The 13898-nt window shown below is 58.0% G+C and overlaps 1 protein-coding gene across 11 annotated transcripts in view; it reads right to left on the bottom strand.

The window, feature by feature from the left end:
- SHANK3 (SH3 and multiple ankyrin repeat domains 3) overlaps positions 1-13898 on the bottom strand; it is a 375700-nt gene that overhangs the window by 351715 nt on the left and 10087 nt on the right. The window contains exon 1 of one of the 11 annotated variants that reach the window (XM_056339565.1): positions 11313-12076. The exons of the other annotated variants lie outside the window; for them this stretch is intronic. The gene's annotated coding sequence lies outside the window, so the exon portion shown is untranslated. Of the gene's footprint in view, positions 1-11312; positions 12077-13898 lie in introns of those variants that run through there. 11 annotated transcript variants of the gene reach the window in all.

The following is a 13898-nucleotide window of genomic DNA, read 5'->3' as shown; positions in this document are numbered from 1 at the left end:
GGTTCACCCCATCCCAGGTGCACGGACACCCAGAGCATCTGCTCACCCAGGGAGGGGTCACCACACAGGGCGCACTACAGAGCCAGCACAGAGGGTCTGGACACAGCACCCTAGGAGAGTGCGGGTTGTCCCAGCTTCTGGGGCCTGCTCTGCTCCTTTGATCAACTGTCTTCTCTCCACACAACCACCAATGCCTGCAGTTCATCCCAGTGCCCCTGTCCCCCATCTGCAACCATCATCCTCCATCTTCACATCTGCACCAGCATCTCTGGAGGGCCTGCCTGGCTCCTTCATCGTCTGCCATGGGGGGACTCATAAGGGAGGCTGGACATTAGCCAGACAAGCAGGTGTGACTCGTGGGGTGCTTAGCACTATGCCTGTCTCTGGGTTTTACAGGGAAAGGTCTTGGTTGTGGCCCAGTAAACTGTTAGTGCTGCAGTTGGTGGAGCGCTGCCCACTGTGAGGTCCCCAATACCCCTGCTTGGAGGTGATCACCACCCAGCACATGTCTGTGTGCACCCGCAGCCAGTCAGACTGGCCCTTGGGCTGCAGGCTCCAGCACCACCTCCACCAGCCCACTGGGCAAGGAGCTGGGACTGTCTCCCAGGAGTTTCCAGAACTGGCTTGTACTTGGACAAGAGGATGGAGCTGTGCCCTTGTGCCCAAGTTTTGGGAGTGGGAGGACAGCTGACCTGTGTTTCCACCTCAGAGACCTGTCTGAGCCAGAGAAGCCACATGTGCACACACTGGAGCAGTGGTGGCCGGCGCAGCTACCGTTAGCTCCAGCACAGAGCAGAGACACAGGCAGCTGCCACCACGAGCTGCTGTTTGTGCCAGTCCCCCCAGCAGTGGGGGCTAACTAAAGCCAGGAGGACCCTGCCTGCCCAGCAAGTCCAGCCCTTGCTCTCAGGCAGGGGCTGGCCAGTGACTGCCCTGCCAAGCACAGATGGGATGCTGGGCTGAGCCCTGCAGGACTACGTACGGGATTGTGTCCGGTCCATCACTGGCTGGGATTCAAGGCTTTAATCTACATGACAATCCTGAAACAGAAATAGCCCCCAAACCACTGAGAGCTGGAAAGAGATACGCTATGGCCTGGATCTGTCCAGGAAATGACTAATGGCTCTTCCTTTGGTCCTCCCATCCTAAAGCTGAGGGACTGCACAAGGCAGGCATCGGGGAGAGCCTGACTCTGCCAGGGTGGCTAGCCCCCAGCAACTCTCCCAGCTGGAGCAGTACCTGCTGCAAATGCCTTGCACCAGCAGAATGGGCGAGACAGGCAGAGAAGGCTGCATCCACAGACCTGGAAGTTTGGGGTCAGAGTGGGAGTCTAACAGGTCCTAGACCATGAGCACTGCAACTCTGTGGCACAAGCCTCAGAATGTAAATCAAGGTTTGACCATGACAAACAATGAGATCAGCCCAGGAGCAATCATCTGGTCTCTGGGTTCCTTCAATCCACACCTGCACCCCTGTGCTGGAGAATCACAGGTCCTGTCTGTCTGCTGTTGCTTCACAGATACAAGGACCAGGGAAGTGTCCAGCTCCCCCTGCACCCTGCGTTCCCATCACCCAGACCTCTCAGTGCTGCCCTGGCATGGGTCAAGCCTTTGTGCCTGGATGGGAGGACCATGCCAGTTTCAGTCATCCCCTGCAAGTCCCTTAAGGTATGAGAAAACATTCTTTCCCAGCAGCAAAGCAAGCCAAACCCATGCCTTTCCAGGGTGCCTGTCCTGCAGCAGCTCTCGTGCTGTATCTGCATGGGGTCTGAGAAGAGCTCTCAAGCAGGGCACTGGGGCGAGAGGAGATGAGACCAGTGGCACTGGAAAGCCTCCTGCTCCATGGAGCACACAGTGTTCCCTGCCCTGCACCTGTCCTGGCCCCAGGTAGAGGTGCACCAAAACTGCAGATCCACAGAGCGTGGGCTGGGCTCCAGCATCTTGCAGGTCTCGGGTGAAGTGATGCAAGGCTTTGAAGCAAAAGCCACAAGGCAAAAGCGAGGAATGCAAGGAACAGGCTGGGCTCTGCAGCTTTCAGTCAGGAACACCGGGGATGAGGTGGGGCTGGTGAGGGGAAGAAGTGGCTGAGATGACCATGACTCACATGCAGCCGAGAAGGAGCCGCTGGCTGAGCACAAAAGACAGAGGAGTAAGAATGGTCAGGAGGGGAGATGGCAAAGATATCTGTCGAGCAAAGGGTCAGAGAGGGGAGCACAGACAGTCCAAACTGGGAAGCCCGCAGCTGTGGCCCACGCATGGCAGTCGCACGGAATGACTCAAGGCCAAGAGAAGCAACCTGCAGCCACGTGAGCACGGGTCCATGGGGCCTCTCCCAGCCCGCCACTAGCAGTGTGCCAGGATCCCAGGGGACAGGCGAGGGTGGCACAGCATTCAGGGAGGCTGGCCTGTCCTCACATGCCCACTGAGACATGGCAACACCCGGTGGCACAGTGTATAGCCAGGCCCTTAGGAGCACTCAGTGGTGAGGGCAGGACAAGGACCATGCAGACCCCTGGCAAGACCCACCATAACCCTGGGCCCCCATGGTCCCAGATCTCAACAGCTGATGCCTTGGCAGAGGAAGGGGGGCTGAGGGATGCTGGGTCTGTACAGAGGATGCTGCACATGTTCCAGCCGCCCCGCAAGGCCAGCAGATGGGCCAGCGAAGGGCCCGTGTCAGAAGTCCCTGGCCTGGGATTGCTCTCTGCGGCTGGCAGCAGCTGTGGGACAGGTAGAGCTTCTCCAGGCATGGTGACATGGCAGACTGGCTCTGCCTGCCTTTTGGTCAGGCCTGAAAGCAGCTGAAGGCTGGATGCAAAATGAGCAGTCACCACTGCTGTACGGCTGCTGCCACCAGCTCAGGGCAAGGACTGGGCTGGGGCCTCATTCTTATTAGTGATTTGGAAGAAGGGATCAAGCAGCACCTTAATGAACATGGTGTGAAACTGGGAATAGGCAAGTGAAAAGCCCCTGAAGAGATTAGAAATAAGAGCAGGAGGAACACTAAGTTCTGCTTGGAAAAATGCACGTAGTAAGGAGATAAATCATCAGAAATACAAGCGACACATGGTCTGACTGCATCCCATGGGCATGCATCCACACCAAGGTGGACAGACCCTGGAACAGATGGGACAGCAGCAACACACACTTGTGTATGCCTTCACAAGCAGCAGAGCGGAAAGACCTCCTGCAGCTGGGGCACACACGTACACCTGCACCTCCACGAAGCTGGCGAGGACCCGTGAGCCGCAGGAAGCCCAGAGCCAACACAGAGGAATACTTTGGATGCAGACCCAACTGCCCAAAGGCGCTGGGGAAGGATCCCATGCTCTGCCCATCACCTCTTCAGAGCCATGCCCGTGCTGTGCAGGCAGGGCACACCTCACTGACAGCAGGCACCATTCTGCACAAGATCCCCCTCCCCCAAATCTACAGCTTTCCTCTGAACGTGTGCTGCAGCAGAGGGGCTTGGCTCCCACCCGCTGCCTTCCTCTGACACCACCACACAGGGGATTAAGCAAGCAATGCCACAACCATCCCTCCATGCAGCCTCAGCCCGCACGGCTTCAGCCACCCCGGGATACCACCCTGCGGCCAGGATCTGCCCCCTGCACCAGCTCTGCCCCCAGGCTGCCCCGGCGGTGGGCAGAGGTGGCTCCAGCTCGTGGCCTCTCAGGGACAAAACTCACCCACCTTGCCGCCTGCTGCCTGTAAGTTCTGTTTAACTATTGCCATTCATTGATTTTATTTCTTTCCTTTTTTTTGGTCTTGTTATTTCACTAGGGGGAGAAATTAAATGCTCCAGATGGTAATTGTCAGCATTATTCTTGCTTTTTCCCCCCACCAATCTTCTGGTACCTCATTAGTTCCCAATAATGTTTAAGACACAACTGTGAAGGGTTGGAAAAATGCACTGGCCACCCCCACCCCCGAACTCCATCACAGACTTGCAGAGTCATTCACATTCATTTTCTCTTATTAAATCAACTTCTCTGCTGAGGAAAAAAAATCACTTATCTTGAAAAAAGATACAAGTTGAGTATCTTAGAAATTATAATCCAATGAGTCTTATTCTAACACCAGGAAAAACGGATGAAAAATCATCAAAGAGAGTTACAAAATCTTTCAAGAAGATTTTACAGAGACAGGAACAAATCAGTAATGCTTCCATCAAAGAAAATCACGCCTCACTAGCCTAGTAGCGCTCCCTGCACGTGCCACCAGGAGCACCAATAAGTGAAACCCGGAGTATAGCAGTTTGTTTGGATTTCCAAATACTCTTTGCAATAGCCTTCACAAGGGGTTGTAAAGTTTAGGCACCTTTACCTTTTATGCTGTGAGAAACAGCATTTCCTGATGGCCTGCCTCACTTTCCACCATGCCTGGTGTTAAAGAGTCTAATTTGGCCACCCTCCCTGCCATCTCTCACAAATCCCTCTGTGAAGGGCAGCCATGCCACGGGGATCATCCCATGCTACACTGCTGAACACTGCTCTGGCATCTTCAGAGTTCTCCAGCAGGGCTCCTGGTCCCCTCTGGGTTAGAGGTAATGCAGAACCACAGCCACCACTCAGTGTATCACTGAATTACTCTTCCTTTCGGGGGAAGCATCCGGCTGGGAGAATCTTGGGAAATGTGTAGAGCTAGCACTGCAATAGTGGGACCTAGAAAGGTGCAACAGGTAAGATCTAAAGAAGACAAGCAGCTCCAGCGCACAATAAAAGCAGAAGGAAGAAACTGAGACACTCCACAGCAGGGGTGCCAGCTGGAGCTGCTCCTAAGATGGGAAGCTGGCACCAGCCTGGGGAGGAGAGAAGGTGCTGCCTCTCTGTCCTGTGGCAGTGTGAAGAGCGGGTTGGTGCAGCCAAAGGGAGCCCAGAGAGGAATGCAAAGACCTGCAGCTGCTGTCAGTACTGGCACCAGGTCCTGCAGCTTGGGACAAGAGCCCAGTGCTATGCAGAGCCAGAGCTGGCCAGTGCTGGGCTGTGGGAGGTTGCTCTATCCATCCACAAGGACAGGGCTGCTGGCATCCCAGGTGCCACATCTGAAATCCTCTTACCAAACTCCTTCCTCCAGGTCTCCTCTCACTCTCTCTCCTCTTCCTGGAAAGCTGTTTCAGACCATTTTTTTGCTGTGATGGTTAGAAATGGCCTAATTTCTAGCCCACACATTCACGGCTAGTTTACCCTACTCTTACGTCAGCATTGTCTGTTAGCCTGTGCAGCTCTTCTCTCGTCCTTTGTTTATGTAAGTATTTATATACTTATCACAGACAGCAATTAGACCCACACTCAGACTTCACTTTTCAGGCTAAACAAGTGCCACGCACTTGGAGGGACAGACAGACTCAGGAGGGGCCCTGGTCACAGGGACCAGTTGCAGGTTGGATTCATAATTAGGGACACAAAATAATGCCCTTCAAAAAGAGCCCTGTGCATGGCTCCTGCCTTTCCAGGCTTCAAAACCCTGGCCACCCAGAGTGCATATCGCAGGGAGGCCTCAGCTCTCACCCCAGCAGCAGCCCCACGGATGCTAACAGTCTGCTAGGGAGCGCTGGAAACCAAAGACAGTAGCAGCTGACACCTCAACAGCAATAACCTTTCCAGAATCAAGGGAGATCTTACAAGCCTCAGCATGGGGGCAAAGCAGAACTGCACACCTCCCTCTGCAGGGGCTGTTGGCCACCCAGGCACTGGGGACACAAACACCTGAGTGGGTGAACCTGCACCCAGCCACACTGTCTTGCAGAAACGTCCAAGCACCAGTCTACTACAGCAAGCAATGCAGCCTGCCTGGGACCGGCAGTTTTCCCTGGCTGAACTAGAGTTAAATTTCATCACCTTTCCAGTACCTGCCTTCCCAAGCACAGCAAGCCCACTGGTGCACTGCCTCCGGCTTCGCCTCTCCACTCACATGCCCATCGACTCTGACTCCCGTAAGGCCTGGCCCTTTGAGGAACAGGGTCTCCAGAGATATGCAAGCATGGGAGCATCTGGCTCACCACATGCACATCCCCAGGTGCACCCACACAGCAAGGGCACTTCGGGCATGGTACGTACGGGAGGCTGCAGGCAGATGCTTTCTAGCACAAGTGCTGCTTTCCTGGGAGAGATGGCAGGGAGCGGTAGCTAGTGCAACACCAGCAGGGAACAGGTACTTGTGTTGTGCTGATGTGTGGGAGAAGCACGCAGAGCCCAGCCCTCCCCCTTGGCCGCACACCACCAGGGCACAAGCTGCACCAGGTCTTTAAGCTTCAGGGCTCCCTCCTCACACTGCACTGGGGTTGTGGGGGGACACAGCAGCGCCACAAGTGTGTGCCACGGGGAGATCCGGCATCCTGCTGGGATGTCACTGCCAGCGCAGAGAACAGCACGCAGGGCTGTCACTACTGGGATCACTGGGAATGGGCCCTGTGTGCTGGGGCTGGCGCGGTTGCAGCAGGGAGAGCTGCTGGGGCACCGCCTCTGCCTCGCTGCTACTGAAAGGACTGACTAGGACAGACTTCACCCGACTTGGTCCAGATCAGCACCAAGGCAGCTGCATGTCCACCCACCTGCACCAGCATCGACACTGCCCTGCCAGACCCCAGGCACGGCTGTGATGCCCTCTGCCCCTCCAGAGAGCAGAGCCGTTGCTTGCTCCAGCACTCATACCCCAGGCTCCGCTCCCGCAACAGCGCCGAGCCTGGCCCCGGCTCTGCATGCAGGCGCTGTGCAAGTTCCTCGTCTTTCCCGAGTCCTTCCAGGCCAAGGGAGCCCTGGGCCATGTTTAACAGCCCTGCCCGGAGCCCCCAGCCCTCCCACACCACTGCAGGGAGTCAAGCCCTCACCTCAAAGGATCGGGGAGCATCCGCTTTCGCTTGGCTGGCATTGCCCATGGGACAAGCAGAGTCGTCCTCTCACGCAGGCCAGACGTTACTGATTTACCAGGGGCAGCTGTGGCTGCAGCTGGAACGCACGGTCGATGGTTGCAGGCACTGTGGAAGGCACAGTGGCCTCCGCGGGGGGGAACGGGGAGCGGGAGGGACTGTGCTGCTCCAGGCGCCTGAGCTCAGTGCCCTGCGTGGGGTGTCGAGAGTCTGGGGCTCCCACGGGTCACCTTCCCACCGACCCAGGGATGGTCCTCGGTATCCTGCCAGCTCCCTGCCCAGGGCTGCCAGACGGGGCCCTACTCAGAGCCAGGGCTCTGCAATGCCGGAGCTGTCCTCATCGCTTATCTGGGCACAAGCAGGTCAGTCGGCCCTGCTGTTTGCCATGGCTCTGTCCCAGCCCCACGTGACAGGTAGCACAAAGCAGTCTGTACCAGCCCAACCTTGTCCTTTGCCACCACTGCCCATGTCTTCCAGAACCAACCCGTGCAGGCAGGGGCAGGGGCAGCCGCAGGACTGTGCTCACGGTGGCCCCAGACAGAGTGCCAGGATGCACAGAGCTAATGAGGAGAGGGAGAGGGAGCAGCACTCATTGATCAGCCTGCGTGTGGCCGCAGTGTCCTACAGCGCCCGATGGGTAATTCTCCTGCCAATTGATTTTCCCTCTCCCCATTTGCCAGGGTTACTGGGTCACCAGGGATGTGCAGATGATTAAAGGGCAAGTCCTGCAACACACCGCTCTTGGGAGCAAGCCCGCTGTGCCAGCGCTCGGCTTTCCCAGGGTGACAGCAGAGTGGTGCTGACCACAGCGACGGACAACGGGATAGAGAGCAGCACCCTGTGCCCACAGAGCGCAGGCCCAGGAACACGGGGACTCATCTGTGTCTCTGAGCATCCAGCAAGGAGGTGGTGGCATTCCTGAACCCCCTCCGCACATGCACATCTGGAGGCAGCTGCAGCGGTTTGTAGGGCAACCTGTCTGCAGAGTTCTGGGGCAATAGTCTTCGGCACAGGGATTCCTGGGAGTTGACCTTAATAGCTGTCCTGCAGTCCCGCAGCCCCCCACTGCCTGTCTGCATCTGCTGCAGGAAAGGAACCCAGTGCGTGGCCGCCAGCAGGTGCAGCACCAGAAACCACAGGAGACGATTCCCCACTGGCCTTGTCCTGGGCAGCCCCACTTGGCCAAAGCAAAAGCCTTCTCCTCACTCCTGCCACTGTCCCAGCTCAAAACAACTCTTCGGGTCAACAGGGCAGAAAGTGCCAGTCCCTGGCCCAAAACACTTACGCTTCCCGCAGGTCACAGCCCTGCACATGCTCCTGGCTGCCCACCTCCAGGACACATCTGCACCACCCGCCCTATCACACCGGGGGGGACACAGGACTGCCCCCATTGCGGGAAGGAGCCAGACCCCTCAGAGGTGGCCTGATGGGCAGCAGAGCTCCCCGCCAGCCTGTGCGGGGCAGAGCAGGAGCTGACAGCCCCAGCCAGGCCCCCCAGGCACTGTGCTGGAGGAGCAGCACCCATGGGCTGGTCCCAGCCAGGCAGAAGGAGCACAGGCCAGCAAACCCTCTCTCTGTCCCTGCGGTCCCCACACAGGGTACAGTGTTAGCCGGGCACTGGCCACACAGCCCTGAGAGTGGCTTGAGGCAACACAGCCACTGCCAGGCTCAGCCCTGCCTGTTGCCTGGTCATGTGCCCCTTCCTTTGGCAAGCTGGGCAGGTAGGACAGTGGTCTGGTGGACAGGACAGCATGGGCGTGCTGAGGCTGGACCCCACAGGCGTTTCAGTGGCAATGCTGGGACACAGTAATTTGGTCCTTACCCCCATCCCTGCACACTCACTTCCACCCCTGGGCTGGATGCACAGACACACAGGCAGCCCACCCATGCTGCCAACCAGCCCAGGGAGCTGGCCCAGGTTAAAATCAAGCCTGTTTTGTCCTGATGGCTTTTAGCAGGAGCAGCTCACAGCTCTAGCTGTTCCTCTGAAGCAGAAGAGGCAACAAACAGTGACACAAGAGCAGGAATGAGGGGCTGGGGTGTAAAGTCTGTAACCCAGCCCTATCAGACTGCACACACAGCCCTGGCCATGTACACGTATGGACATGTGGCCTCTCAAATCCAGGTTTCTGTCACACAGACACCTTCCCAGGGTCTGTTGCTTGCACTCTGGCTGCTTCCCCACCAGTCAGCTCCTGGTCTTGCACAGAAACAGCTAACTCTCAGGCAATTTGGTGTTTGTAGCATCCCAGCTTCATTCCTTGGGCTCTCTGAATCCTTGATTGCCCCAAGGGAGAACATCTCCGCGTGGGGCTCCAGGATCCCACAGCAGCAGCAAGATGAAAGTGGCTGCCCTAGCCACGGTTAGCACCACCGGGACACTGCCTACATGGGGACAGTCCCTCGAGCCTCCCAGCCTGGGCTCACTCCAGTACGAATCCAGAGTGGAGAACCACTTCCAGACATGCCCTTTCCCTCTCTGACTGACCCATGTCTCAGCTCTCCCCAATCTCTTCTCCATCACAGACAAGGCAAGTCCCCGTTGCTTCCTGCCCCACAGCCCCCTCCTGTATCTGTCCTGGCTCCTGGCAAAGCATCAGCGACCACAGTGCTTCTTTCCAGGCTGCCCTCACCCTTCGCTGTGCAGCACATACTTGGAGTCAGCCCCACGGACTGCACAGCACCCCAGCCTGTTGCCGCAAGGACCTCACCTCAGGGCACACCTGGCTGAAGGGATGAACAGAGCCTGGGGAAAGGCAGAGGTGGCTAAAGGCTTTGAAGCTTGCAGGACCTATTCCCCTGCGACGCAGCTGGGACCCATGGGCTCTGGGTGCCATGAGGGCACCTCACCAGAGCTGGCACCACTAACGCAGGGCTCCTGGTGACTGCTGCTCTAGTGGGGAGTGTGTCCCCAGAACCCCCGATATAGCCACACAGGACCTGCCCCAAGCCTGTCCCAAAAGAGGTGTCTGCAAACCGCAGGTCCTTCTTTGCTGGGCACGGAGACCCAAGCAGGGACAGTGTCCAGCCAGCCCCGGGTCCCTGGGGTCTGCAGAGCCCAGCAAAGCCCACAGCCCGTGGGGCAGCTCAGCACCGAGAGCTGCCCAAGCAGCCTCTCCCACCCTGGACAGGTGTCTCCAGAGCAGGAGCCAGGGGATGCTTGCAATGAGAACAGCCTCACCGGGAGGCACGGGGATCCTGGGGGCTTCACACACTCCCCCTCAGTAACTCTGAGCTCAAGCAGTGCGTAGCCATAGGAACATCACTTAACACAGTCACCTTGGTAACCACAGCTACACGCTCTCATGCAGCACGTGCAAGGCCCTGTGTACCCCCAGGTTGGGGTCCCCTGATCCTGCACCCACACTGCAGCCTGCTGCCTGCCCAGTCAGCTGGTCACACTGCCGGGTGGGACCAGCAGGGCCAGGGACAGAACTCTTCTCGCTGGCAGCACTGCACCATCCACGATACCATGAGAGCAGCTGGAAATCACCACCAAGACCAGAGAAGGGAGTCAGACCCTGCCAGAGTCCTATAGACCAGCCTGGCCCAGAGGTGTGCACCGGATGGACTGGCATCTCCTGCTGTCCCACAAGTCACTGAACACCCATCAGCTCCTCACGGAGCCAGAGCATAAAAACAATCACCCCCCACCCAACACCCCCCCACACACACACACACTCCCAGCCCATCAGTGCAGGAGAGGAGCACGCCTGGGTTGGACACAGCCAGGAGGAACAAGACTCTGGAGCCTGCCCCACTGCAGACAGGCTGGCAGAAAGCACATCTGCTCCCTCCATCTCCCCACACCACTGCTGGGCCACAGCTGCAGGTAATCACAGCCCAGGAAGGTGGTACAACCCAAGGATAAGTAAATCCAAGCATCAGGTTCCCACACCTCCCACTCTCTTCTTAGCAAGCTTCTCCGTGTCCCTGCACGGTGGGCAGACCTGTGGCAGCACAGCCAGGTAAACATCCAGCCCCTCGATGTGTGGGCGACGCCGTGGCCCAGGCGGACCCAGCTTGCCATCCTGCACAGCTGTAGGGCTGCACAGACTTGAGGACTGCCTGGTGCTTGTTGCAATCCGGCACCATTCCTCCAACTTCCCAGCTTCATTTTAAGAACACACAGCAAGAAGCAGGAAACCTGAGGACCTCCAGGAATTACACAATCTGCAAAGCGACATGGAGAGCCCTGCTGCTGCCAGGACGTACCACTCCCTCATCATCGCTGACAGCAAGGTCCCATCACCATCCCCTCACTCAGCCTCACCTGCAGTGACCTTGGCCCTGCCCAGCACAGCCCCTGCACCACCCCAGCACCCCAACCTTGCAGTTGCTGTGAGGCAACCCCTGGCTTCCCTGCCAAAGCTCTGGGCCCCAGCAGCAGAGAGCAGGGGCCAGGGCTGCCAGTGCTGACCCGTGCCTAGGAGCATATATCTCACCTGTTCCCAGGGACTCAGTGCTGTCCAGGTGTCGACACTATCCAGAGCTAGTGTCGGGGTGCCTGCCACCCCAGAAAAACATCCTGCCGCTGCAGGAGCCCAGAGTGCCCACAGATCAGCCAGCCTCAACACCACCCAGCTTCTCCCGCTTAGCCCTTAGGTAATAGGATAACGCTGCCTCCATCTGTTTGTCTGGGACTGGGATGCTAATCGCCTCTCTGGCATCCCTGCCCTCCCTGCACCCCTGCCCAGCCACCAGCCCCATCCCACCCTGTGGAGGCAGCACAGGGCAGAGCTGCTGCACCGGCAGAAGTTGGGGGAAGAGGTTCCAGGCAGCCTCTGGCTGGGCAGCCACAGCGGGGACGGAGCAGGGCAGGACTGAGCCAGGCTCCTGGCTCAGCCACAGCCTCCCTCAGACACTGAGATGCTGAGCCACAGTGTCCCACAGACATGGGCTCCTGTTGTAGCAGGGAAAGATGGTCCTTCCCCTTCAAGCCTAGGAACAAAGCCCCACCACAGGGATTGCCTTTGCCAAGCCCAGCTCTGCAGGGCCCTGCTCCCAACGAGATTTGCTGTTCTGCCGCAGAATGAGGAAGACCAGGTCAGTATCATCTTCTGTGATCTGCTGCAAGTGTTCAGAAACGATGCTGCCACAGCAATCAGATTTGGACCCTGCAAGTCAGGGATGTGCTCTGGGACCAGGCAGGACTGACTTCACTGAACACACAAGCCAGCAGAACAGCTTGGATAAATGCCCACATCTCAGTACAAACACAATTCATCCCCACCGCACGTATTCCAAGACCGCACCTGCCCTGCACTGGCGGTTGGTGCTCAGACAAGGGGTGCAGCCCCACAGCCCTGCAGGGAGGCACCCCTCGCAGCGCAGCAGCTCTCCAGCCCTGAACCGCCTGGCACAGCAAGGCACAGCTCTGCACGGCACCGCACGGCACAGCAACTCCCCTGTACGGAAACACGCAGCACAGCCCACGCAGCGCAGCCCATGCAGCACAGCCAGCCCCTGCACGGAAACACGCAGCACAGCCCACGTGGCTCAGCCCACGCAGCACTGCCAGCCCTGCACGGGCAGCCTGAATTATCTGGAGGATTTACAAGGTGAAGTGGCAACGTGTTTCAGGGGTGCTGGAATGAAGCTGCAGGATGTGAAAAGAGCCCGCTGAAGCCAGAAGAAGCACCCACTATTCTTGTGATTAGCATTTCGTGTTTCCTTTGTTTCATCCTCTGGTTTGCAAGCCTTCACTTAGAAGCTTGACACACAGTGCTTGCTGCACGCCACAGCTCAGCCTGCCTAGTGCACAGGGAAAAAGGGGCTGGGTGAAGCTGGGGCTTCCTGAGCCCTAGCCCCAGCCCCACAGAGGTGTCCATATGGTGTGCATGTGCACGGGGATCCCTTGCTTCTCAGCTCGTCCCTGCCCTGGGGTGGGACATGGCAAACGTCTGCAGTGAATGCGGTTGGCAGGTCACAGCCTGGGGACAGGGGCAGAAGCTGGAGTCCTGCTCCCCAGCAAGCTCCAGCACTGGCTGCACTGGTGCATGGCGAGTAGGTGGGAACACACTCTTGGGGACATGCTCCAGGTGTGCACACAGGAACAGTGTCAGCCAGACCCTCCACTGGCAGGAACCAGCTGGTACTGTGCCACGTAGGGGCAGGGGTCCTTGCTGGGTGCCAAGAAACCCCTGTGGAGAACGAAGAGAGAAGGCTGTTCAGAGGAGCATGCAGAGGCCAGGGCAGTGTACAACTCAGGTTAAGAGACTGGACCTACCACCAAGCAAAGAACGTAAGGCAGGTAGGGGACAGAGCAGCCCCAGATCATGGGCAGACGTTTGTCATTTTCCACCTCCTACTCGCATGGGACATCTCTCCTCAAGCTGCTTCTCCAAGCAGCTGCGGGCAGCTAGCTTCCCTGTTCCCCTCTCCCGTGCTGTCCCTCCTGCTTCCCTGTTCCCAGCATAACTGGCTGCCCTTCTCTCCCTCGGTGCCAGGCTCTGGCCCTACTACAGTTACAGCAAGCAGCAGCTGCATCCCTCCCCTGCCTGCGTCCATTCGGTGCTCTAGGAGGAAGCATGTGCCGCCTATGCCCTTGGCCTGGCATTCTAGGGCCGGGGCACCCACCATTGCTTTGCTTCCCGTTGTGGGACATGAGGTCTGGCACTTGCCAGCAATGGTGTTGCAGGTTCACTGTGTACGTACAGTGCTGACTGACCTCGCACCATGGCACTGCAACTCCCCTCAGGCCAGCCTGATAGCAGCCACAGAAGCAGCACCAAAAGCCTAAATGACTCAATGTGGCCAAAGAAAATGCATTTCAACACGCTGCACATTTGCACCCAGCTCCTATCAAGACCTTGCCCTGGTCTGTAGAGCCGCCTGCATGCAGCACCCAGCCTGTGAACACAGCTGCAGGGTGACAAGACCACCAGCCACACCAGTGCTGGAGACAGGCAGCACTTGCAAAGGGTCTGGTGCCCTCAGGCAGGGTAGGAAAAAGCCCCATTGCATGAGGCAGCATCCAAGCAGCCAGGGCTGGAAGAAGCACCCACACCAGTGGTGTCCAGGAACACTCC

The sequence above is a fragment of the Falco biarmicus genome, chromosome 5, assembly GCF_023638135.1.
Source record: "Falco biarmicus isolate bFalBia1 chromosome 5, bFalBia1.pri, whole genome shotgun sequence".
In the NCBI taxonomy this organism is placed as follows: Eukaryota; Metazoa; Chordata; class Aves; order Falconiformes; family Falconidae; genus Falco; species Falco biarmicus.
Note: the sequence above shows the minus strand (reverse complement) of the source record. Positions and strands in the feature narration are given on the sequence as shown.